Source organism: Eumetopias jubatus, unplaced genomic scaffold (genome assembly GCF_037043125.1).
Source record: "Eumetopias jubatus isolate StellerSeaLion01/CBP00866 unplaced genomic scaffold, mEumJub1_p1.0 scaffold_13, whole genome shotgun sequence".
Taxonomy (NCBI): Eukaryota; Metazoa; Chordata; class Mammalia; order Carnivora; family Otariidae; genus Eumetopias; species Eumetopias jubatus.
The window spans coordinates 45,485,977-45,509,665 of NW_028274819.1; the positions used below are offsets into that span (position 1 = coordinate 45,485,977).

At 46.9% G+C, this 23,689-nt stretch overlaps 1 protein-coding gene across 1 annotated transcript in view; it reads right to left on the minus strand.

Moving 5' to 3' along the window:
* TEAD1 (TEA domain transcription factor 1) overlaps positions 1 to 23,689 on the minus strand; it is a 228,616-nt gene that overhangs the window by 188,812 nt on the left and 16,115 nt on the right. The window lies entirely within an intron of this gene.

Below are 23,689 nucleotides of genomic sequence, written 5' to 3' on the forward strand. Positions count from 1 at the left end.
CCACCTACAAAGCACCCACACATATTTCAGAGGCCAATTCACTTGCCACCTCTTCAGCAAAGCCTTCCGCGGAGCTCCCATGCAGCATTAATAGGCATAGGGTTTCAGTTTTCCATGAAAAGTTACAGAGATGGGGTGCCTGGGTGGCTCAGTTGGTTAAGCAACTGCCTTTGGCTCAGGTCATGATCCTGGAGTCCTGGGATCAAGTCCCACAGCGGGCTCCCTGCTCAGCGGGGAGTCTGCTTCTCCCTCTGACCCTCCCCCCTCTCATGCTCTCTCTCTCTCTCTTATTCTCTCTCAAATAAATAAAATCTTTAAAAAAAAAAAGAAAGGTTACAGAGATGGATAACAATGACAGTAGCAGAACAAAGTGAACATACTTAATGCCCCTGAGCTGCACACTTAAATATGGTTAAGATAATAAATTTTTGCTATGTGCATTTTACCACAATTAAAATTATAGGTAAGTAGGCAGGCACATAGATAGGTAGGCAGATAGGTAAAATGGAACCTCTAAGCAAAGAAATCAGGTCACATGAGAGCATAACGACAGTGGAATCCAAACATAACTCTCAATGCTAGAGCACTCACCACCCCACAATGCTGCACACATCACACAAATGTCAGATGCATCTCTCCAAGACTCTTCCCCTTTCAGCAGGGATATCACTCCCTCCAGGAGCCTTCCTGAATCCCCAAGCCCAGTCTGGGGGAGGCTGGTCCCATGCGCCCACATTATCATGCCCTCGTCCCAGAGCACCCTTGGAAGTGCCCATCAACAGGTCTGTGCCCCCATGTCGAGCTCCCTGAAGGCAGCACCCTTATCTTATTTGAGTGTGTCCTCAGGACCTGGCGCAACACATATCACCTTTAATAAACAGTGAATCAATTAATTAACTGCTGGAAGAAGGAGGGGCTGGAATAGTGCTCTGGTTTTCAAAGCTCACATACAGGGTTGTCTTGAAGGGTGATTAAGAAGACAAGTCAATGCTTGCAGAAAACCGGAAGATTCTAACCTAAAACTAAAAGGAAGAGGGTCCACTTGCAGAGATTCCCAGAGGCCCCCTGCCACCTCTATTAGATTTGGGGGATTTATGTGTGAACAGGTGATTTTCAGCATCGACAGCTCCCACGAGTTAAAGGTCCATGCCCATCTTCCGATGCCCTGGGCTGAGACTCAGGTGCCAGGTGCAGTACAAAGGCTTAGGTCACCTCTTCAAATTCTCTTGAGGTCAAGTTTAAATGGCAGTTTGATTAATTTGTCAGGTACTTTTGCTTTGGGCTAAAATCAGAAAACATTCTTTAAGGCTGCTAAATCTTTATTGATTCTGAGGGGTCAGCTCAGAAGGCAAGGACGGTAATTGCTTGTTCTTTGCATAGTGCATTTTCCATTCTTTAAGGCAGCTGGTACAAGCACAGTATTTTTTCTTGTATGTGTTTCTGCTACAATTACTTAATTGCCCCTAGCGCCGTTCTGCTCGTCACCTCCAAGTCTACTCTCAGCCCGTGCGCCACATAGGAGAACAAATTTTTGAATCTGCTACTGAGCAAAGTACATTTCCTTTTTTCCCCTCCCTCTCCAATCACTGAGCAAACTGTAAGAGTGAAGCAAGCATAAGGCAGGCTCATCCGTGCCAGAGCCCCACAAGGCAGCCAGCCCCCAGAGGACACAGAACTCCAACTGAAGAGCACAAACGACTTCCAACATGACTCGAATTCAGCTTTAGGGAAACCCAACATGGGACATTCATACATTCGGGTGACTCACAGCTCCAAACAGGTCATGCTGAAATGACAAGGAAAGTAAACACAGACGTTAAGAGACACAGCTGCTTGTGCCTTGTATGGAAACCCTTGACCAGTAAGCAAAAATCCATGCCCGAACCTTAGGAAGAAATACCATAGGTAAAGGATATTTGAGGATCCGACACAGAGAAGCAGAGACTCGGAGCATTTTTAAAAGGAGATAATGATTATCCCCTTTTATTTTTTTGTTTAGTCTTCCACTTATTTAGTAGAACCATCCTTGTTACAGAAGTTCAGTGAATTATGGAGACAGAAATGTGTCAACACACAGCCTCACTCTGAGACGCTGAGCCTGTGCTGCATAAGACAAGACACAGCCATAATAAGACCTTGAGCAAGTCCTTTTCTTCCCACCCTGGGCCTCGGTTTCCTCATCTGTCAACAAGGGAGCTGAAACAGGACTTTTATTGGTAGCTCTCATGTGTAATATTCTTTCTACTCCATTCAGCTGTCTAGCAGAAAAACAGACTTCTGGCCCATGCATGACTGGATTGTCCAAAACATGAATCTTCTTAAAGTGCCATAAATACTATAGACCATATTATATATACAGGCCATATTATACATATATTGACCATATTATATATGTTCTGACGCCATTCTTTTTTGAAGACATAGACTATTTCTAACAAAATAAGAAAGGATGGTGATTACTGGGGCACCTTGGTGGCTGGGTCGGTTAGGTGTCTGACTCTTGATTTAGGTTCAGGTCATGATCTCAGGGTTGTGAAATTGAGCCCCAAGTAGGGCTCTGCACTGAGCGTAGAGCCTGCTTAAGATTCTCTCTCTCGCTCTCTCTCTCTTCTTCTGCCCCTCCCCCGCCTCTGGGGGCAGGGGGGATGGTGATTATAATTTTTAATGGCACTTTTTGGGATGCCTGGGTGGCTTAGACAGTTAAGTGTCTGCCTCAGGCTCAGATCATGATCTCAGGGTCCTGGGATGGGACCCCACATGGAGACCTGCATCTCTCCATCAGCTATAGGCTCAATGGGGAGTCTGCTCCTCCCTCTTCCTCTGCCCCTGCCCCTTTCCTATGCTCTTTCAAATAAATAAATAAAATCTTTAAAAGAAAAAATAAAAGAGAAGTAAGCTTCATTTGCCTATCTCAAAGAAATGTTCCCTGTTGTTTTTTTTTTTCCTGCTTTACCTATGGTATTTCTTTGCAAATGGTATCAAAATCCAGGTTACAGCTGGAACCCATCACATTCCATAGGACCAACAAATTTGACAAAAATTCTGTATTTAATTAATACTTCAAGCATCATCCAACAAGCTTTGAAGATTACACCTTCATCTGAAACAGAATACAGTGAATATTCATAGGCACAGACTTTTTTTAGATTTAAAGAATCACTGATAAACTATATGTTCAAAGGAAGAGAGATAATCACCTCTACCTCACTTTACAACTACAATTCAACAAGATCTCTAAAATTCTAAATAAAATATTTCCAAAATTCATATTCCTCCTTTAAATTGAATTCATTTTTATTTTAACTTACACTGCTACCATGCAAACCTGTCTTTCCTGAATAGTTTGTTCTAGGTGGGGTAGTGAAAAAAAAAAAAGGGCTAGAAAACAAATAAGCTCTTTGGTCTAATAAACTATAAACATGTTCACGTATTCTGGTTTTGATCAGAAATAATAAAGGAGAGGAAGAAAAAAAAGATGCACTTGGAATTTCAGGACACTGTGTGGTGACTGAGAGAGAGACATCTGAGAGGCAAACTATTTGCCAGAGTAAACCAGTATCACAATCATCTTAATATTTTAAAGGCGATTCCTGTTCACAATTCACACACACTGACAAAGTACCTGATGGACGGCCTCACTGACTTCTCTCGGTGTCTAGATAAAGCATGGCAAACTTCCGTCAGGCTGACTGAGCCCCCCAAGTGGTAGGCACGGACTGCTCATAATTTAGTTGGGTGTCAGGAAACACATGCAAGCATTTATTCAATCAACCTTCAACTTCAGGCCAGGCTCTGTGCTGGAGAGGCGAAAATGGGTAAGCACCATGCTCCTGCCTCAAAGACCTCACAGTCCAGTGAGAGGCAGATGTCAGCTGCAAACCCAGAATCCAGAACACTGCATGGCACACAGCAGGTGCCCAAAAGATATCAAGTAGGTTTGGAGGCAGGGAGGGCAGGCAGAGGCCTGCCCAGAGAGCTGCAGTGTGGCAGGGAGCCGGGCTCTCACATGGAAGCCTGGCTTTGAATGCACACCCCACCCACCGCTCTGCAGCTGGGCACCAGGCTGCGCGTTCAATGCTGCCACAGCTCAGCATCCACATGTGCTCCCTCCTTCAGTGGTCATGAGCTAACACACATGGAAATGCCTGGAATGGCAAAGACCAGTAAAGACAGATCCTAGTCTGGGACAAGGACCAGGCAGGACAGAACCACCACAGTAGGATAAGATCTTTTTTCCTACTTCTTCTTCCTCTCCCTTTTGTAATCCCTCCTGTAGAAAGCCCCTTCTCCAGTACTGACTCAGACAAGACTCAGCGTGAACAAACCAAAACCGACGCGGGGCGAGGGGTGCAGAAGGAAGAGGCTACCATCCTTTGGAATGAAAGCCCTCAGTGGTTCTACAGTGGAAAAGGGGGAAAGGACTCCCAAACCAGACACCTGAAGCACCTCGACTTCTGTCTTCTGCTGGCTAGACTCCTTCTCCAGACAATTCTTGACAATTAGCAGGGGTTATTCCTCTCCCCCACATCTCCTCATTTCAATGTCCTTAACTAAAGGTGCCTGCAGCACGTTAACACTTGATCAACATAGAGAAAAGGCTAAACCAAGCTTAAGTATCTCAGATCTTTTCCTATTTTAAAATAATGTAGGTGTGTGTTGGCATATTTCTGTATAGCCAGTTGTGAATGCACGTTTGGCTGTGTCTGTATGTACATTCACACACAGGCATGTGTTATTTAAGTAGGTATGCATCTGTGTATAAATATAAACTAGGCTTCTCGGGGTTGAGGGAAGTGTGAGAGATCCTGCTTGTATGCCGAGGGAGGCAGGACAGGTTAAATTGTGTGTCCACCTCAAACACCTGCAAGCTCATCTTGCACAAGTAACTAAGGTTGCAACCAATGAAGAAGCCCTTAAGTTTCCAAGACAACTAGAGGGGCAATGCTGGAGGGGCTCAACCTCCCTGTGACTGGACCCAGCCCCTGAAGAACCCCTCTTCTCTCCCTGGAAGAAAGCTTTCCCTTTAGTAAACAAGAGCCTTTGTCCTAACCTGGATCCCTAAACCTCTTGAGGGGTGGGAGGCAAGGGCCTCAGAGATGCCTTCAGGCCTAGAAAAGATCACAGCCACACCAGGGGAGCTGGGACAGTAAGGTTCCTGCCCCTTTACTCTCTTGAGGTTAAGAGATGCTGCAAAGTTGACGGTCATCCAATTCCATGGGCCTTTACCTAGAAGCAGCTGTGTCCCAAGCCCTGCGCTCAGAGATTACTTCTCATACTTCGTACTTCGTGTGTATTTCACAACAATCCAAGAAGGTAAGTGGGGTGGTTATCACTCCCCTCTCACAGGTGGGGGGGTCTGCGACTCAGAAACACTGATGGGCCCAAGGCAGGCCCCAGAGCAGGTAAATGCAGGAGCCATCATGCTGTCTCACACTGCAGATCTGGCTTCAAGAGTACTGGCTGCAGGAGACGGACGTGAGCTCCTGGGTTCTGGTTTCAGTTCAGCCTCTGATCGAAGGGTAATCAATCAATCATGCAGGTCTTGACTGTGTGAGCCTTAAACTCTGACAATAGAAAAAGAAAAAGAGAGGGCATCTTTGGTTCTACAACTCACAGAACGGAGTCAGGTAAGAACCCTCTATACCATCACTGTTCAACACAATTCTCAAAGGCTAGGTAAGGTGGTTTTCTGTCCTCAGCTCTCCCACCAAACACCATCGCCCCTGTCATCCCTTGGGTCCCAACTCAAGTTTCCACTGTCTCAGGTATTCATGCCCATGGTGCCCCAAGGAATCCCTCCATTGCCAGCCTTTCTGGAAGACATCAAGATCCATCTCAATAATCAGCTCAAGCCCAAACAGCCAACCCCCGAGCAACCTCAGCAGAGTGTCTGAACTTATCTTCATTGCACCTGCTTCTTAGTTTTTGTCTCTTCAACCTCGCCCGGGGACCCAGCCTGAGACTTCTCTATACTCATCACTGTGATACCACAACCATGCCCCATCCCTCCCCAGAGTTAAATCAAAACAATTTTTCACATGGCAACATTTTCTGGGTTACCTGCTAGGTCACATATAATAATATGCAAGCAGAAACTGTGTTTTTTAAGAGAAATAACAGGATAATGGTCTCAGCCCCAAGGAACTCACAATCTAGTAAGGAAGATGGAGATGTAAAGGATTGCTGGGATTTGCTGAATCATTTGACACTGGAATTTGCCAGTGACTGGGAGTTGGAAGGGACAGTGACTATGAAGAATGATAGAGTCTGCTCCTGATACTATCTTAAAGGATATAATGACCGGCTGACTTTAACGAGGTGGAAATTTAATAAGGATAAATGTCAAGTCATGCACTTAGGTCCAAAAAAAAAAAAACAAAAAAAAAAACCCCAACTCACAAGTATAGGGTAGAGAAAAATCACATGAGAAAGTCTTAAGGGATTGGGTTTTGCCCACAAGCTCAATGACTCAGTGTGATGAGGGCTGCTATAAAAGCTAATGCAGTATCAGGCTGCCCTGATTAGAAATGCTGCATTCAGAGTAAGAAAATAGAGATTTCAAATCTGGACACCAGAGACTGTAGAGGGATGAATGGTCACAAGTGAGCACATTTCAGAGATCAGTCAGAAGTGTGAAGCCACATCCCAAGTGGGATGAAGATGAGGAGGCTGGGGAATGAATATCTTAGGGGGCCACGAGAGGCACCTTCAAACTAGTCTTGGGCTTGACCATCCCATTTCCAGAGGGAATAAATCACATATCTCATTACGACATGTTCCCAAACTGCAATGTCAAATATTTATTGGTAGGAAAGACAGTAATAAAATTCTATTTACAAGACAAAGAAAATCATAAATTATTATGCACAAAATATTATTCGTTCTGTAAAAACAACAACATATATACACATCAAAAACTGCGTTAGCACCTGTCTGGAAGACCATGTAGTGTGAAGCCAACAACACGAAGAGTGGCGAGATTATCGACACGTTTAAATTTTCCTTTTGCTTCTCCATATTTTCTGTGATATATTTTCAATATATGATAAACATATATTGAAAAATGTGATATGAAAAAAGAAAATCTAAATGGGCTAGCATATGAAAAGAGCAATTAGGCTCTGGCTCTCTGGCTCCAGCACGAGAGGGGGTAAGGATTGAGGAGACCCTGTCTGAGCTCAATGTTAGAGGAATAAATGGCCCTTTGTTGTAGAGTGAGCTCCCCATCAAAAGAAATGTGCCTCTAGGAGGCATTAAGGCTCTTTGGGAATGCACTGTAGGGGAAGCCTCCATAAGTGCAGGGCTCACTCCTCCTAAATGACCTCAAGGTTCCCTCTGATCTATATACTCCAATTCCTTGACGGATGCTAGAGCCATCGGTGCTCCAGAACGCACAATGCCTCGATTTCTCTCCTATGGGTTCAAGTGTTCAACCAAGATTGTAGGATCTACCTCTCTGCTATCTCACCAAGTCAGGGCCAAGTGGAGTACAGTTAAAAGGATGTTCAACTGGGAATCAAAGTGTTCGGGTCCCAGCGGTACCATTGGAAAGAAGAACAGGGCCTCGAACGAGTCACTTCAACTCTAGAAGCCTCAGTTTCCGCATCTGCCAAATGGCAGTAAAATGTACACGATCTCAAGAGGTTCTGCCAACATTTCAAGAAAAAGCCTGTGGGACCGCTTTGTGAACAATAAAGTGTTACCTGTACAAAGGAAAGATGACACGTCTGTCAAGCTCAAGCTGGATGGCCAACTGATAGGGCCAGCTATAGGCATCCCACTCCACCGGAAGCAGACACAACTCTAATGCCAAGACCGTATGATCCTACTGCACTGTGGCTCAAGCAGCATCTGCACGGCAAGGCCCTCCAGTCCTGCCGCTTCCCCTGACCACTTCTCATCCCATAGCGTATAATAATGAATTGCTTTTTCTCCAGCGTCTGAGGATGTCTTGATTTTTCACTATGACTACAGGTTTTTTAAGGGGAGGATCAGAGCCTCTGCCTTCCACCACGATCCCTAGTGCTGCTGGGCACTCCTGAAAGACGTACTGATGATTTGACCGAACTCTCACTGAGCCCTGCTACTTAAAGGGTAGCCTGTGGACCTGCCCCACTGGCACCATCTCAGAATGTGGTGGATAGGCAGGTTCTCAGGGGCCTGTCCCAGATCCACTCAATCAAAAGCTGCGCTTTTAACAAGATCCCCAGGTGATTCACACGCTAACAAGCATGCAGCCATAAAGAAGCCAGGGGAAGACCTGGGGCAGGTTTATCCCACAAGAGCTCCAAGGCCCAGAAAAAGACCTCACTCATTCGTTTACTCATTTACCCAGTCACTCACTTGTTCAACAACTATATATGAAATTGCTACATCATGCCAGAAACCTGTCTAGGTGCCAAGTTCTGTTCTGACCAGGTGTAACTGCATGGTAAGGCTCCTCCGGTATCAGGGAGAATTTTCCATTACAGCTGCCTGCCCACAGAATTCAGCTAACAACTACTCAAGTCCCTCAGAATCCCAGCTCCTCCAAGCCTGGCCCAGTGCCTCAAATGCTTTGCAGGTGTCAGGGCTGGTATCTCCTCACAAACCACCGAGAAGCCACCCACGCAATAGCCACGGCCCAGTGGTCTGCGCAGAGCCCCTTTTTTATTTCTGCAGGTGCTACATTCCCAAAATATTTCTTCTTATAAAGCATGGCAGGAATTCTACACTTAGGAAGAAGAGAGGTTAAAGAAGGGCCTTGTTTTTCCCAGAGGAGAGAGGAGACTCACAGAGAGGTTTACATTTTTAAAATGTATTTATTTTATCAGCCACATGCTTGCAAGTCAAACATCCCCTCGAAGACATTTTGCAGAGACATTCTGGGAACACACTGCAGGCAGCTTATTTATGTGCGGCTATTACAAGACTAGCCCAAAGGGATGAGTATCAGATGCTATCTCCTGCTGAACTGACCGTCTGCCTGCCTGCCACCCCTATGCCAGGTCAGAGCTACTTCATGCCCCTCAAATACCCCCTGCTTGGCCCTGCCAAACTGCCTCTGCCCCACTGGTCCTCAGAGAACCTTGCAATTAGCCTGGGTCACTCCTGATGGAGGACGGTTGTTCACGCCACACGCTCTACACCATCTTTGGGGGTCTGTAAATGGACAATGAAAAGCATCATTGATGTATATACGGGTGCAAGATTAATCTCAAACACTGTCACAGTGCTGGAAACTGCAGAGGCTGGTAGGATCCCAGGCAAACTCAGCTCCTTGATTTCCCTGCCCAAAGGGGCATCCTAAGAAGGTGTGCTGTCTCTTAACAGCTGACTCTGAGCTCCCGCCTTTGCTATCTCTCATCAAGTCATCCTTTGAGTCACAGGATTTAGCAGTTAGGAATGCTTGCCGCGTCTCCCACAGTCCCCTCCCTCGGCCAGGTAACTGTCTCCTTCCCAATGGTGAGCATTTTGAGGGCAGGGGCTGTGCTCTGCTCAACACAGCATCTCTGGAGCCCAGCAGATACATGACACATGCAGGTTTCCATAAATAGCGACAGAAGGTCAATGCGTTCAACAAGCATTTAATGAGTGCTGAGTTTTAAGATTACAATACAGGTATCCCCTACCTTCCCAAAGTTCAAGTTATGCCACTTCGCTCTTATGAAAGATCTACTGAGAACAGGAACGGTTCTTCTCGTAAAAGTGAAAATCCTCTTCGGATTTCTTTTGCTTGGTAGGAGAAAACAGATATTGATGTCTTTCCTAAAAGCAAAGTAGCAAAACGTGAACTTTCGGAAATCGGGGAATACTCTGCTTTGTGCCATTTCTGCTTACAAAAAAATTCACAGAAACACTCTACTTTTGGATGGGGGTGCAGGAGGGGCCGAATCTGTACTAAGTACCGGAAGATAAAAAAGAAAGAAATGGGAGAGCCCTTAATGGCCTTTCGAGACGAAACAAGGACTATGAAAGCCTGGAGGGAAACTCCCGTGTGAGGGGTGAGGGAATTCCTGGGGCCGAGCAAGCCAAGGGCGATGGAAATGGAATTTTCTCATCCACGACATCTCACACAGATCCACCCCCAGTCTGTAATCCATTGTGTACAGAATGCATTTCCCACACACCAGCCTCTTATTCTGCAATCGGCCAAATTTTTTTAATCTTTTAAACTATCAGTATACTGTATGGTATACACCGTCTCCATCCTAACCTGTCTCTTCACAAGGAGAGCCCCAGCTCAAAGTGAGATGTGCTTTCCACGGGCATTCTGACTTCACTGTCTCCCCAGCTGTCAGGGCCACGTGAGGAAGAAGGGCAGGGAGGTACAGAGAGGTTAAGGACTGCCCCCCTATTATGCCCTGGGACCTGAGTCTCACCACTTCCCCCCCCCCAAATCTGTGTTCTCAGCAGCAACCTACTTCCCCTCCCAGGCCTCTCCTTGCAGCTAGCATCGCTGCCCAACAGAGAAGGAACTCAAGCCACGTATCAAGGTATGTTTTCGAGTCACTCATTAAAAAAGGTAAAAAGGAACTGGTGAAATTAATATAAATAACTTCCTTTATTAACCCAACATATCTAAATGTGATTTCAACCTGTAATCAATATTTAAAAAACCATTAATGAGATTGTACATTCTCCTTCCATACTAAGTCTTTGAAGGCCAGCGGTCAGTGTATATGCTTCGGGGACCATCTCAATTCAGATGCCACCTGCCGAGTGCTGAACGGCACAGGGGGCAGGTGGCGACCATGCTGCCCCATGAGGGCCTCAAGTGCACATTTCCTACACACGCCTGCTGTCTCCAAGCACACAGAGCCTTGTTACTGGCACAGACTGCTGTTGGGCCTGAGAATGGGGAGGCCCAGTGTTCCGTGTTCAAGGACAGTCAGTTCTACCCTTCAAGTCTCCCCGGAAGTACTGCTCCGTCAAGAAAGCCTTCCCTGACTATGTCCTCAACAGTCCTGTGTACCCCTCCCCCGTGCCGGGCACCCTGGCTTCACACGCCGTAGCCCTAGCAGCCATACTGGAGGGCCTGCTCGGCCGTGTTCTCCACCACTGTCTGTTCCTTGAAGACAGGACTGTGTCGGCCTCATTCACAGCCCACGCCTTATCTTCCAGCCCAGCACAGGCTTGACAAGCATTTGCCAGATGCATGGATGGATGGTCGGATAAATGGATGGTATTCCTCCTACCAGAACCTCTCTCTCTCTCCAGGCCAGAGCTTCCTTGAAGTAGAAGTCCCATGCTTCCTTCCAGCTCGGCAAGTCAACCATGATTCGTGCGGCCCTAGCCATTCTGTTTAGCCTTCCACTGCACAACCAGCTCAGGCCAGCCATCTGACACCGGAGGGAACACTTCTTAGGTACACTGCAGAGTTTCTTGCTCTGCAAAACGGGGCAACGTAAGTTGCCTTCTGGTCTTCTGAATGTATCCTGGGAGCCTCCTGCTATTCCACAGAAGTAGAGACATACATATATTCTCTCATATAATTCTTAAATACCTTCCCTGGCCGATCGGTTATCTATTTCTTACAAAGAACATTTTCAATTTTGTCCTTAATGAATCAATGTCGTAAAAAGATCACAAGGTCAGGTTTTCAACTCTAAAGTCCTGGTTTTCATCACCACTACCTTTCTGCCAGCTAGCTGCTTGATCATCGTGTTATTTAACCTCTATGCACCTGGATCTCCACATCCATAAAATGGGGATAACAATATAACCAGCTCAGAGTTGTTGTAACACCAGAACGCCTTATATACTCTACAGGGCCAAAGAGATGTTAGCTCCTATGTAAACTGTTTCTTCTGAAGCATGTCAAAGTCAAGTGACAGAGTCACCCACCATTAACAGTCACAGCCAGGGCCTAGGCCTGGGGACTCGGGCCAAGACCAGAGAGAAGTTGCAGGCTAACATCAAACAGGCCCAGAATCCACGGCTTCACAAAGCCAAGTCCCCAAGGGGGATGCCTAGGGATGTCGGGCAGGAAGCAGCCCAGAAGGGCCAGCTTCCTTGAGGAGCAGGGCTGCCTACTGGAGCATGAGATAGGAACTTTCTGTCTCAAAAGGGCAGGGTCCCCACTGAGCGAGGGGTCCTGCCCTCAGTCAGGCCAAGCCAGGGAGCCAGAGGAATGGCTTCGTCCACCTCTTCTCTCGTTCTCCGGCAGTGTTTTGGAGCCCCCTGAACTTTCCCGAACTGGTTATGCCTATTTCAAACAGGAACTAGGCCTGCATGTACGTGCGCGCACACATATGTGTGTGTGTACGCATTTTATTATTTCAGAAGAAAGCACTCTGCAGCCCGAGAATGAGTCATCAGTAATCCTTGTCAATTTGCCAGCAGCCTGCCCCTCTTCATTACACACAGAAAGATAAAAGCCCTTGCACATTAGCTGGCATACGCCTCCACAGACAGTACAAATAAATTAATTGTGCCTCATCTCAAACAGCCCAAGAGGTGTGCGGGAGGGGAAAATGCGCTCCGTCTTGTTTCATTAACAAATTAAACTGAAATAGAGCTGCAACCATTCTCTTATGAACATACACTTGGGTCCTGCCCCAAGAAGACGCTGCCGCCCATTTGAGGCAGCATCACCCCAGGAGAGAGCCCGGACCCTGACAAACCATGTCTCCAGCCCAAGAGAGCAAGAGTCTTGCCCTTTAGTTCTACTGTAGTCCTGGCAGGTGGGGGTGACCTCAGGGGCCACTGTAAGGGTGGGTGCCTGGGGGACAAGACTCGCCCATCAAATCCCAGGTGCTGTTGCAAAGGGAGGGCGGTGCAGTCATTTACCCCAGGCAAATGAACAAACCAGTTGGGTGGCCGTGGTCTGCGCCCAGAGTGAAGGAGTTTGTCATCAAGCAAACTCTGTCATGCTGAGGATGGTGAGCATTCCAGAAAGAACAAAGTTATTCAAGACCAACTTGAAAAACAAGTTGGACTCCCCTTCACCACAAGCTTACACCCTCAAACACACCTTTCTTCAATCCTGAGACATTGGCTTCTGCAGAGCAGTTAAAGGCAACTTGTTACAATGCCGTGATTTTCTTTACAAGGGCTCAGTACTACATAATTTAGGCAACCTACGTTTTATATGCTGAAGGGGGCATGGCTGAAAAGTTGATCCTTTCATGTTTTATCTCCAAAGAGACAAAACCAGTGCTTCCAGGGGAGGAGGGGGTCAGGATGCGGGGGGTGCTGGAGGGAAAGAGCAAAGCACACTCCGAGAAGAGGAAAAACCCCTCTACTCTCCAAATAGCACCCCCTTACCTGGTGACCTGCAAGGAAGTTCAATCACGAACAGCTAATCCAACCGTAAAATACGTCCCAAGTATTCGTTAATACAGCTAGGCTCTAGGTTTGCTTTGTGTTCATTTGGTTTGGTTTTTTTTAACTGTAAAATTCAAGAATCTGAAAAATTCTAAGCAGAAAATCTGAGCTCAAACAGCGAGGCCTGGCCTATAACGAAACAAATTAAACAAAATCTTAAAAAATAGTAATAAAGCTATACTCTAACTGAAGAAATTCCAATGAAACAATGAAGCACCACTAAGCCAGACCTTTGTGAAAATGACAGTAGATACCGCAGGCCAAGTTGCTGAAAAACTGGCACCTTGTGGCACTGCTCTGTGAACTGCTACAGCCCTCCTGGACAGCAATGTAGCAATAGCCTACAAGAGCCAAAAACATGTGCCCTTTAACCCAGAAATCTTGCTCTTGGGAATTCACCCTAAGGAAATAATCTACAATAAGGATGAAGCCATATCTCCAAGTATTATTTATAATAGCACAAAACCATAGGGGGAAAAAATCTAAATGTCCAGTAATAGATGAATGGTTAAATAAATTCAGTCTGTGAGATGATACATTATAAGACCATTAAAAATCATCTTGAAGACTCTGTAACCATTTGGAAAACATTTGCTTAAGGTTTACTGAAAAGAGCAGAATACAAAATTGGGTCTACATATGATTACAGCTATATAGAAGTATGCCTGCATTCAGACAAGGGCTGAAAGAAAAACGAAAACAGTTGTGTTAGGATGGTGAGCTTATGGGTGAACTTTTTTCTTTTGTTTCATTTCCTTTATTGTGGTTACAGCATTTTATTTTGTGAAATAAAGAGAAATCACGGGGTGTATATGCAGCTCAACTCGGACTCAAAGGATGAATGAGGAATCTGGGAAACCAAAATGCTAGTTTTGGGCATGGGACAATACAGAGTCTCCATATCCTGTGCTCTGCCTGGGGCTCTCCAATCACATCGCTCAGCCGGCAAGGCAGGCTGACCAGGAGAGGGATGCTCAGAGAAGCCACACGACCGATCCAAGGCTGTCTGACACTACCAGATGACAGACAGAGGATGAGCCTCCAGACTACTTTGCTCGAAAGCCCTGGCCCATCTTCTCTACTGTGGTCTCTAATTCCAAGGTACCTTCCTTCTCTGGGAAATAGTCTCCTCAATAAAACAAAGAGACGAACACTTACTTTCAGGTAAGTGCTCAGCGATTCTACCCGACAGAATGCTGCAGGGCTCGGAGGGTGAGCCCCTGTGAATCTGTGAAGCTGTGAATCTGACCACCTGCACCTGTTCATAGATCAACGCACCTGCACTGCAGGTTAAAGCCCCAACCCAAACCTAGCGAATCAGAGTATCCGGGACTGGAGTACCTGAATGTGAATTTCACCAGGCGCCCAGGCAATTCTTTAGGCATGGGGATAATTGAGAATATCAGTCTAAGAATCATGCAAACACCTGCCAAGTCCAAACACCCAAATTCAAATGTCCATCTCCCCCTAAGACGAAAAAGAAAATCTGCTGGATGTGGGGGAAAAAAACATTTAGAAGCCTATACTTGCTCAAAGAGCACTTAACCTCAAAGTTAAAGTGTTAGATAGAACACAAGAGAGTGACCTGTGTTTCTCAGACACATTTTTTTCTGGCAAAACAATTCCTGAGCAACCAGATAGTATCCGATTTCACACGCCCTGTGTTTAGCATAATGCTGGAAACACAGTTAAGTGTTTGACATGCTTGCTGAAAAAATGAGTGAATGAATAAATAAGCAGGTAGTATGTAGTGTCTGCATCCCACTGTATTTAGTATCTGTTTGCCCACACTGTGTAAGCTCCCTGACACAGGGGGTGGGTGTAGATCCTCCCTCTGGTTCTGCGCAGTGCCACTGCGGCCCCAGCCACTCAAATCGGGCCTGGGGTCCTGTGAACTCGTAGACAGTAGTTGAGGAAATGAACAGCAGGCACCAGCAAGAGGCAGACAAAAAAAAAAAAAAAAAAAACAGGTGAATGCTCCCAGATCCAGTCGTCTCGCTCATAAATGGATGCCGTTCCTACAAGGAGCAGGAAATAGGCAGCTTCTCAACCGAGTGCACACCGTGCCCCGGGCCCAGTGCTTCCACACTCACGCGTCCTCAAGGAAACCTCACAACTACATCAAGTAGACTAGTAACAAGGAACTAGGACTAAATGGTTTGCCCTAAGACACCGGCAGTAAGGAAGAGACACGGGATTCAAAACCTTATTCTTTACGGTCTAAGTAGAGGATAGTCAAACACAGAACACCAGAGAATGAAAGAACTGTAAGTCTAAAATAATGTCCCTTCAAGGAGCCACAGTCCCAAGGAAAGCCACACAAAGATCGCAGGTGCTTCCAGAGGAGGCGCCAGGCTGGTCTCAGCCAAGGTGTGCACAGGGGGTGGCCCTTGCTAGCAAGTGCCTCTTTGGATAGTCCCGGGTGATCGTCTCTCTGCCATCTCTCTGCCTTCAAGCAGTAACGGCAGCACCCACAATGCCCCCAAATCACCAGCAGCTGCAGACACTTCAGAATCCAACAGACAGATGGACATCACCCTCCGAGCCCTGCAGCATTCTGTCGGGTAGAATCGCTGAGCACCCCCAGGGGGGCCACGTCACAGGCAACTCAAAGGCTGACTCTGAAATCAAGCTGGCCTGGATTCAAGTCCTGCCTTTACCATTTGCTGACCTCAAGACTTTCATCTCTCGAGCCTCAGCGTCCTCCACTGGAAAGCGGAATAGTAAAAAGCTTCCCTCGTGGAGCTGTTCTGAGGACTAAATAGGACAATCCCTGAACGGACCTAACACAGGGCGGGCACACGGTAAAGGCGCAGAAAGGGATTCCTGTTGGAACAGCTAGCACGGGCCCTGTAAAATCTGATCTGAACATGACATGTTTCCCCAATTCACAAGCACAAAGACCACCTGGAGGGTCTGCATTCTCTACCAACGTTTTCCCATTCCGCATAAAAAGCTTCACATATTAACACAGGGCAGAGACTTGTCATTTTTAATAGGCATGGAGTTAGTACCTATTCCTCTCCCCAGGGATCTAACTTTTTAATGATTTCCACATTAGATTTAACATTAAATGCAAATTGATCCATAAAGTCATCTAATTAGAAATTAAGCAGGCCATAGACATTGCCTAGGATTTAATTAGGAGAGCACCATGATATGATGAGAAATGCCCCTCACTAGGAGGAGAACCTGGGGTTGGAGCTCCACCTCAGCCAATAGCTGCCTGAGGTCTGGAAGGCTACTTAGCCTGTCTGGGCCCCTGCAAAATGAAGAAGTGAGACTTCAAAGATCCTTTCCAGTCAAAGAAGAGAAATCCATAATTCAAACTGCTTCAGTAACCACTCATGGAGCAACAGGCTCTGGAAATGCAAAAACTCAGTCATGCCTTGAGGAGTTTTCAGATTATGGAAACCACAGCCTATTCCATCCACCAAAACACCCTGGGCTTGCGAAGCGGAAGGGTTCGAATTTCCACTGTAGGCAATGCTACCTGGCACGCGTTCCTCCCTCCTGGCGTGCCCTCGCCTCTTTGGGGAGCCTCTATCCTCTGTTTATTTCCCAAGGCATAATTTTCAAGTCACAGAGTCTCAGAGCTCTTAGCTCAAGACTGGTAGAGCTGGTCAAGCTCTTTGCAGTTTAAACCAATACCCCACCCTACCGTATCCAACCCAGAGCTTCTCCCAGATGCAATTCTGAAAAGGTTGCTAAGATTTATCTCAGCACTGCTTGTTCTTTTCAGCGCAAAAGAATCCTTGTGCCTGGCCTGAACTTTGAGCCAAAAAAGTGGAAGTGGGAGAGGAGAGGAGATGTGCTGGGAAGCCATCTGGAATGAGCAGCGTACCACAGGGTCTGAGAGCTTGACGGGTACGCAGCGTGGCTGGAAGCTACCACAGCCTGCCCTCAGCAAGGCCTGAGGCTGCCTCAGCAGTGGTATCTCCCTCTCAGGGAGCTTGTGGGGTAATGTCTTACCCTCGTTAATGTGAGTGGTATCTGCTGACACTCTCCTCACATCCCACTGGGCGACAAGGACATCCTTCAGAATGTGCCACGCAGCCCCTCCTCCTCCTCCTCCAGACAGAGTTGAAGACCCCCAGACATCTTCATCACTCCCCAGACTGCTCTCATTTTACTCTGTTCAGAGTCAGCAAACACGGGTTTGCTGCTCTTGGAGAGACCCTGAGGAGGAAGCGCGGGATGATCCAGGCCAGGAAGTAGCTGTCCCCAGCCCTGAAAATCTCAGAAAGCAACCACACAACTCAGAGGTGGCTGTTCAGAAGACGTTCAGAACCCCCAAGAACGTCCTCGGACTCCCAAGAACGCCCCAGGGCAAAGCTTTCAAACTCTTAAAAGTTAGAGAGCTGCCCTTAATTGAACATAATGATACGTGTAAAGCCTATGGAAGTAAAATTCATACTACTCAACCCAAATTCAGATAGAGGAAGATACTTACATAAGGTAACATTAGTGCAGAGGATAATGGGATTTGATGAAATGTCTGTTTTAAAAAAGCCTGGATCGCAATAAAACAAACGTAGAAAAGCGTCTGACTACTGGCTGGCCTTCGACTCTACTTGAGAACCCTACGGGGATAAGATGAGAGTGTAATTTAGAGGGAAAAAAAGGAAAAGAAACAGGATTCAAAAATACCCCTACACAAAATCAAAATGTTATCCTTACACAACTCCACATGTGAATTATGTTGATAATGCTACCCGAAAAGGAAGTGGGAGAACATCAAAATCTTTGCAGAAGAACCACATGACTCTACAAACCTGACACCAAAGCCTCTGACCCACAAGAGCTTGGGGGGGTGGGGAACGCCAGAGGCTCCACAAGGACAGTGAGGAAGAGGGTGGTAACAGCACCCGTTCCTTCCCTCTGAAGAGGAACCGTGCAGCGTAAATCACTTCCACTTTCCTCTTCTTTGATGACCCAAGACAGTTCTGTGGGGGGGTGGGGGGTGGGGATGCCTGCTTATCTCTGTTTCAAACCCGGAGAGGTGAGGAATCTGTCCCCACAGCCAACAGGTGACAGGTGCAGCATCTCAGCCTTGGGTCATGCCGGGGCCAAGCATCATCCATGAAGCACAAGGATTTATCTTTCCCAGGTATGTTCAGGCAGCTCTGTATGAGAGATAGTGGGAGGAGACGGTACGGTTGTGAGCTTATTTTGAGCTGTGACTACCAGAGCCGTACTTACCCTACCTCACACAGCATGAGGTTAGGGGGAAAAGAAAGCCACTTCTTCCTCCTATATCTCAATAAAGATGCCTATGAGCCAGGCATGGTTCTAAACACTTTATATACATTAACTCATTTTACTCTTACAACAGCCCTACGAGGCAGGAACGCCTATTAATGCCCATACCGTACAATTCTGGAAACAGCAAGGTTAAGTAATTTGCCCAAAAGCAACGAGCTGGAAACCAGTGGTTAGACAGGAGCCAGGCGATGTGAGTCCAGATGCTGCTCACTGCCTCGAAAGACATCCCCATGTTAGTGCATTCAAGCCTGCCATGGACTTGGGGTGAGAGGTGAGGTACAGAACCCTCCCAGCTCACTGGTAATACCACACAAAGCCTCCTTGACTTCCAGATGCTTCCAACTTTCAGAAACATGCAGGTCACCTCCCCCCATCCACCTCCCGTTATTGGGTTACTGCTGGAGGATCGTGTATTAAGGCAAGCACCACTTTGACATAACCTAATAACCACCCCATCGCCCAGCATTCGGCAAGAATGAGTGCTACAGGGCACACGTGCAAACTTGATTCTCGGGCCAGGAGTGATTTCTGCGGAAAGTGTAATTCCATTGTCCACCTCACCCAGCACATCTTACATCCATAAAACACGAAACCTCCATCAGTCAGGACACCCAGGGATGAAAGGCCCTGCCTCCTGACCCATGCTGCAGGTGCCACCAGACCCCATCTGGTGACAGAAAGTCAAACCTAATCTGATCTTTCCATTTGGAAACATAATACCAAAGGTACACACATAGCTGGATATGGAAGGCAGCACGATCACAGAGACCTATAATTGTCCCATATTCAGTTCTGCTGCTTACTTATTTATTAGCTCAAAATTACTCCTGATATTGTAGCCTATGATCACTATAAACTGCATTCAATATAATACTGATCATATGGGCAGACTTGACTGGCAATGGCTCATTCCCTAAAGATTTACAAATTCACTCAGAAACCATTCAGTAAAGCCAACTATGGGATGTGGGTCTGTACCTGCACTGGAGAGAGCTGAAAGATCCTGCTTCAGATCCCAACCCGGTTGGTCACCCAGAAGCGAGAGAGGCTGTGACTCTAGGGCAAGAAGCCATCCGACTCCCAAGTAGGGAGCTGAGCACTCTGCTGCTGACTTGGAACAGAGTTGCCCAACGAGAGCGGACAGGCCCATTTTGACCCACCATCTCTTTTTGTATGACCCAGGAGCTAAGAACGGTCTTTACATTTTGAAATGGTTAAAATAAAAAAAAATAATAAAAAAATAAAAATCAAAATAATAATAAATGACAGGGCGCCTGAGTGGCTCAGTCCGGTGAAGCATCTGATTCTTGATCCCAGCTCAGGTCTTGATCTCCTGGTGGTGAGTTCGAGCCCCACACTGGGCACCACACTGGGCGTGGAGCCTACCTAAAAATAATAATAACAACAACAACAACAACAAATGACATAGCACTCACATCTCAGTGTCCATAAAAAAATTATATTGGAACATGTCCGTTGGTTTGCATAGTGTCTGCCGTCTATGGCTACAGGCACGTTACCACTGCAGAGCTGAGCAGTGGCGCAGAGACTATGGGGCCCGTGAAGTCCAAAATACTTACTATCTGGCCTTTTCCAGAAAAAAGCCTGCTGACCCCCAACTTAAAAGCATTGCTAGGAACAAGACCTTGAAAAAAAAAAAACCTAAAAGGAATCCAGGAGGAAAACACGAATGGTCGCTTCTTGATCACTGTCTGACATGCAATGGTTCGGCAGCGGCAAGGGCAGACGGTCCTCAGCGAAGGGGAAGGGATGTCAGGAGGAGACGGGTAGTCCAAGGGCTACGAGAAAACCCTGTGCATTTCTAGCCACCCTCGGCACGGCAGAGACACCCCTCTGTCTAAGAGAGAAAGCAAGGCTAGATGGGGGTCCAGGGATTCGGCATGGCCTGCTGCTCCAATGCAACAGAGAAGGGAGGCAGATGGAAAGAATCAGCGCAAGTTCTCACCAGAGCTGAGCCCACCCCCCACCTCCTTCCAGCCCTGGGCAGGAAGCGGACAGCCAGAGGACACGGAGCCTGTCCTCAGTCGCTAGGCTATGACTTCTTTGTGATGTTTCTTAGTGCAAAAAAGGCAAATGACAGTCTCAGGTGCGAAGAGAGGGTCCGCAGGGTGAACTAGAAGTGAGTACAATATTCCCTTGTCAAGTTTTTAAAACAACAAATGATAGAGGATGCTCCTTATCCTTCTGCCCTCCTACACCTCACCAGCTCTGTTAATCTGGGAACTCCTAGAGCTGGGGTTGCCAGAGTCAGCAAATAAAAATTCAGGATGCCCAGTTAAGTTTGAATTTCAGGTCCACAACAAATTTTTTATCGTAACTCGGTCACAAATGTTGCTTTTTGGAAATTCAAATAATGAGAAAGACTTATACTAAAAAAAGTACTGGCCGTTTGACTGATATTCAAATTTAACAGGGCATCCTGTATTTTAGCTGGCAACTAAAATCCAAATCGTGCATGGGGAGGCGACTCCTCACCCCCAGCCTCTGCTGGTGAAGATACTGCAGGGCAAGTCCTGTCTCGGGGAGCCCTGCTTGCACTCACAGGATGGCAGCTCCCCAGTGTAGGGGTGGCCTGCTTCCAGAAACAAGCTTCCCCAGGAGCAGAGCACCTGTGCCCTGAGCCTGATTGAAAGCAATGATCCCCGAGCCCTTTTCCCAGCCACCATCTGAACCCAAGAGACACGTCTTCTCACCCTCCTTGGCCCCTGGGCTCAATTCCATTCTCTGATCCTTTAAAAAGTCCTTCCCAACTGGAAACAATGTCTTCTCTCCCTCATGCCTGTTCGCTAGACCACAAGGTGTTTCTTCCAACCCTGGGCTTTGTCTCTGATGAAGGAAAGACTCCAGGACATGAATTTATTTTTTTTTAAGATTTTATTTATTTATTCATGAGAGGCAGAGGGAGAGAGGGGGGGGGAGAGAGAGAGAGAAGCAGAGGGAGAAGCAGGCTCCCAAGGAGCAGGGAGCCCAATGTGGGACTCGATCCCCGGACCCTGGGATCATGACCTGAGCCAAAGGCAGATGCTTAACCATCTGAGCCACCCAGGCACCCCCAGGACATGAATTTAAAGGAATCTAAGAGACGAAGGAGTTGAAACCATATTATGTTAGATGGTCCTGAATAGGAGCCAGAAATAGTAACTGAGGACAACCACACCCCTACCCCCAGGTTAAGCTCTATATGGGCAAGGATTTTTGTCACATGGACACAATTTTTGTCACGTGGATTTTACTCACATCCACGCCCCTGGTGCCTAGGACAGTACCTGGCACCTTCTGGCACTCAGTGGATAACTGGGGTTGTTATCAGCTGAACAGTGTCCCCCAAAATTCACATACTGAAGCCCTATCCTTCAGAATGTGATGGTGTTTGCAGACAGGGTCTTTAAAGAGAGAACTCGCGTAAATGAACTGGCAAGGCGGGCCTTAACCCAGCATGACTGGAGGCCTTACAAGAAGAGATGTGGACACACAGAGAGACCACATGAGAACACAAAGAGAAGGTGACCATCTGCAAGCCAAGGAGAGAGACCTCAGAAGAAACCAAACCTGCCAACAGTTTGACCCTGGACTCACAGCCTCCAAAACTAGAAGAAAATAAATTTCTGTTGTTTAAGCCACCCAGTCTGTGGAATTTTGTGATAGCTGCCCTGGGAAAGTACTACCGGGATTAATGAATAAATGAATGAATGAGAGTGGGAGGAGCCCATGCCTGTCTGGTTCTCCATTTTCTCTTGGGTACTTATGCCAGTGTCTCCCCAGAGCACCACTGGGGGCTGACCAGGCCGAAGCTGCTGGGGACACAGATATGGGCACAGTTTCTATCACTCCACTTCCCAGACCTTCCTGCTCCTGGGACCAGCTGTTCAGGAGGCATCTATTCTCTTGACCACAGAGTGGCAGGTGAACAGCCCTCAGAGGCGATTACTTCAGAGTTTTCCACTGGCTACCACATGTACGTTCCAACCTTACAGACAGAACAGAGTCTAGGAACAAATACTTCTGGGCATTAATGTAATGATGTGATGCCTGGAGCTGCTGCAGCCATTTGCTCACCATGAAAGAGAGAAGCTGACATGTAAAGGATGGTACGGTGAAAAATAGGAAGAACCAGGTCCTTGACTAGGTCACTGAGCTGCTGAGCTAACCAACCCTAGGATCACCCGACCTCTAGACTTCTAATCTCGGGAGATAGATCTCTTTATTCTAAAGCCATATGTCTGTCTGTCACTTGCAGCTAAAAGCCTACAGCTATAATACATGAGCTAGAATGCTGCTAGTATCGACTTTCTCGTTTTACCAGGCAAAATCTATAGATCCTGACTTTTTCAAGTTTGGGAACCCTTTTTAACATCAAAACATTCTACAGACAACCCACCTAGTAGCAGTAGTAATTTTAGTATCCAATATCTAAAGGCCAACAGAGGACCACAACTTCCAGTAATGTTTCTTTTTTTTTTTAAGATTTTATTTATTTATTTGACAGAGAGAGAGAGAGCACAAGCAGGGAGAGAGGCAGGCAGAGGGAGAGGGAGAAGCAGGTTCCCCACTGAGCAGGAAGCCTGACACAGGACTCGATTCCAGGACCCTGGGATCATGACATGAGCCACAGGCAGACACTTAACCAACCGAGCCACCCAGGCGCCCCTCCAGTAATGTTTCTAAAGTGAATGTACATTTTAGACAGCTAACTCTAACACATCTAAAAACACTTGGGCATCATGTTAGATAACATACATTGCATTAAATGAGCCTGCAGGCAATCCCGGGTGTGCATATGGGTTTGAGGACCCTCAGCATTAACTGCACCCTTCCCCCCCCCAACCCCTGAGAAATATCTGGCCCCCAAATGAAAATTCTCTTGACTGGACAGAGGCCAAAGGCCTTTCCAATTCAGTCTGCGTCAAAGCTGATGCTTCTCGTCAATTTGGGTCCAAGTTCTCACTTGGACTCACCCCCTCCCATGAAGGCTTCCCAGCTGCCATCCCTCAATTGCCGTCAGTTCAAAACTGCCCTCTGATGCTTGCATCATCAACCCCAAGCACACTGGATTTGACTGAGTCTCACCAGAGAAAAACTTGGCCTCTCGTTTCAC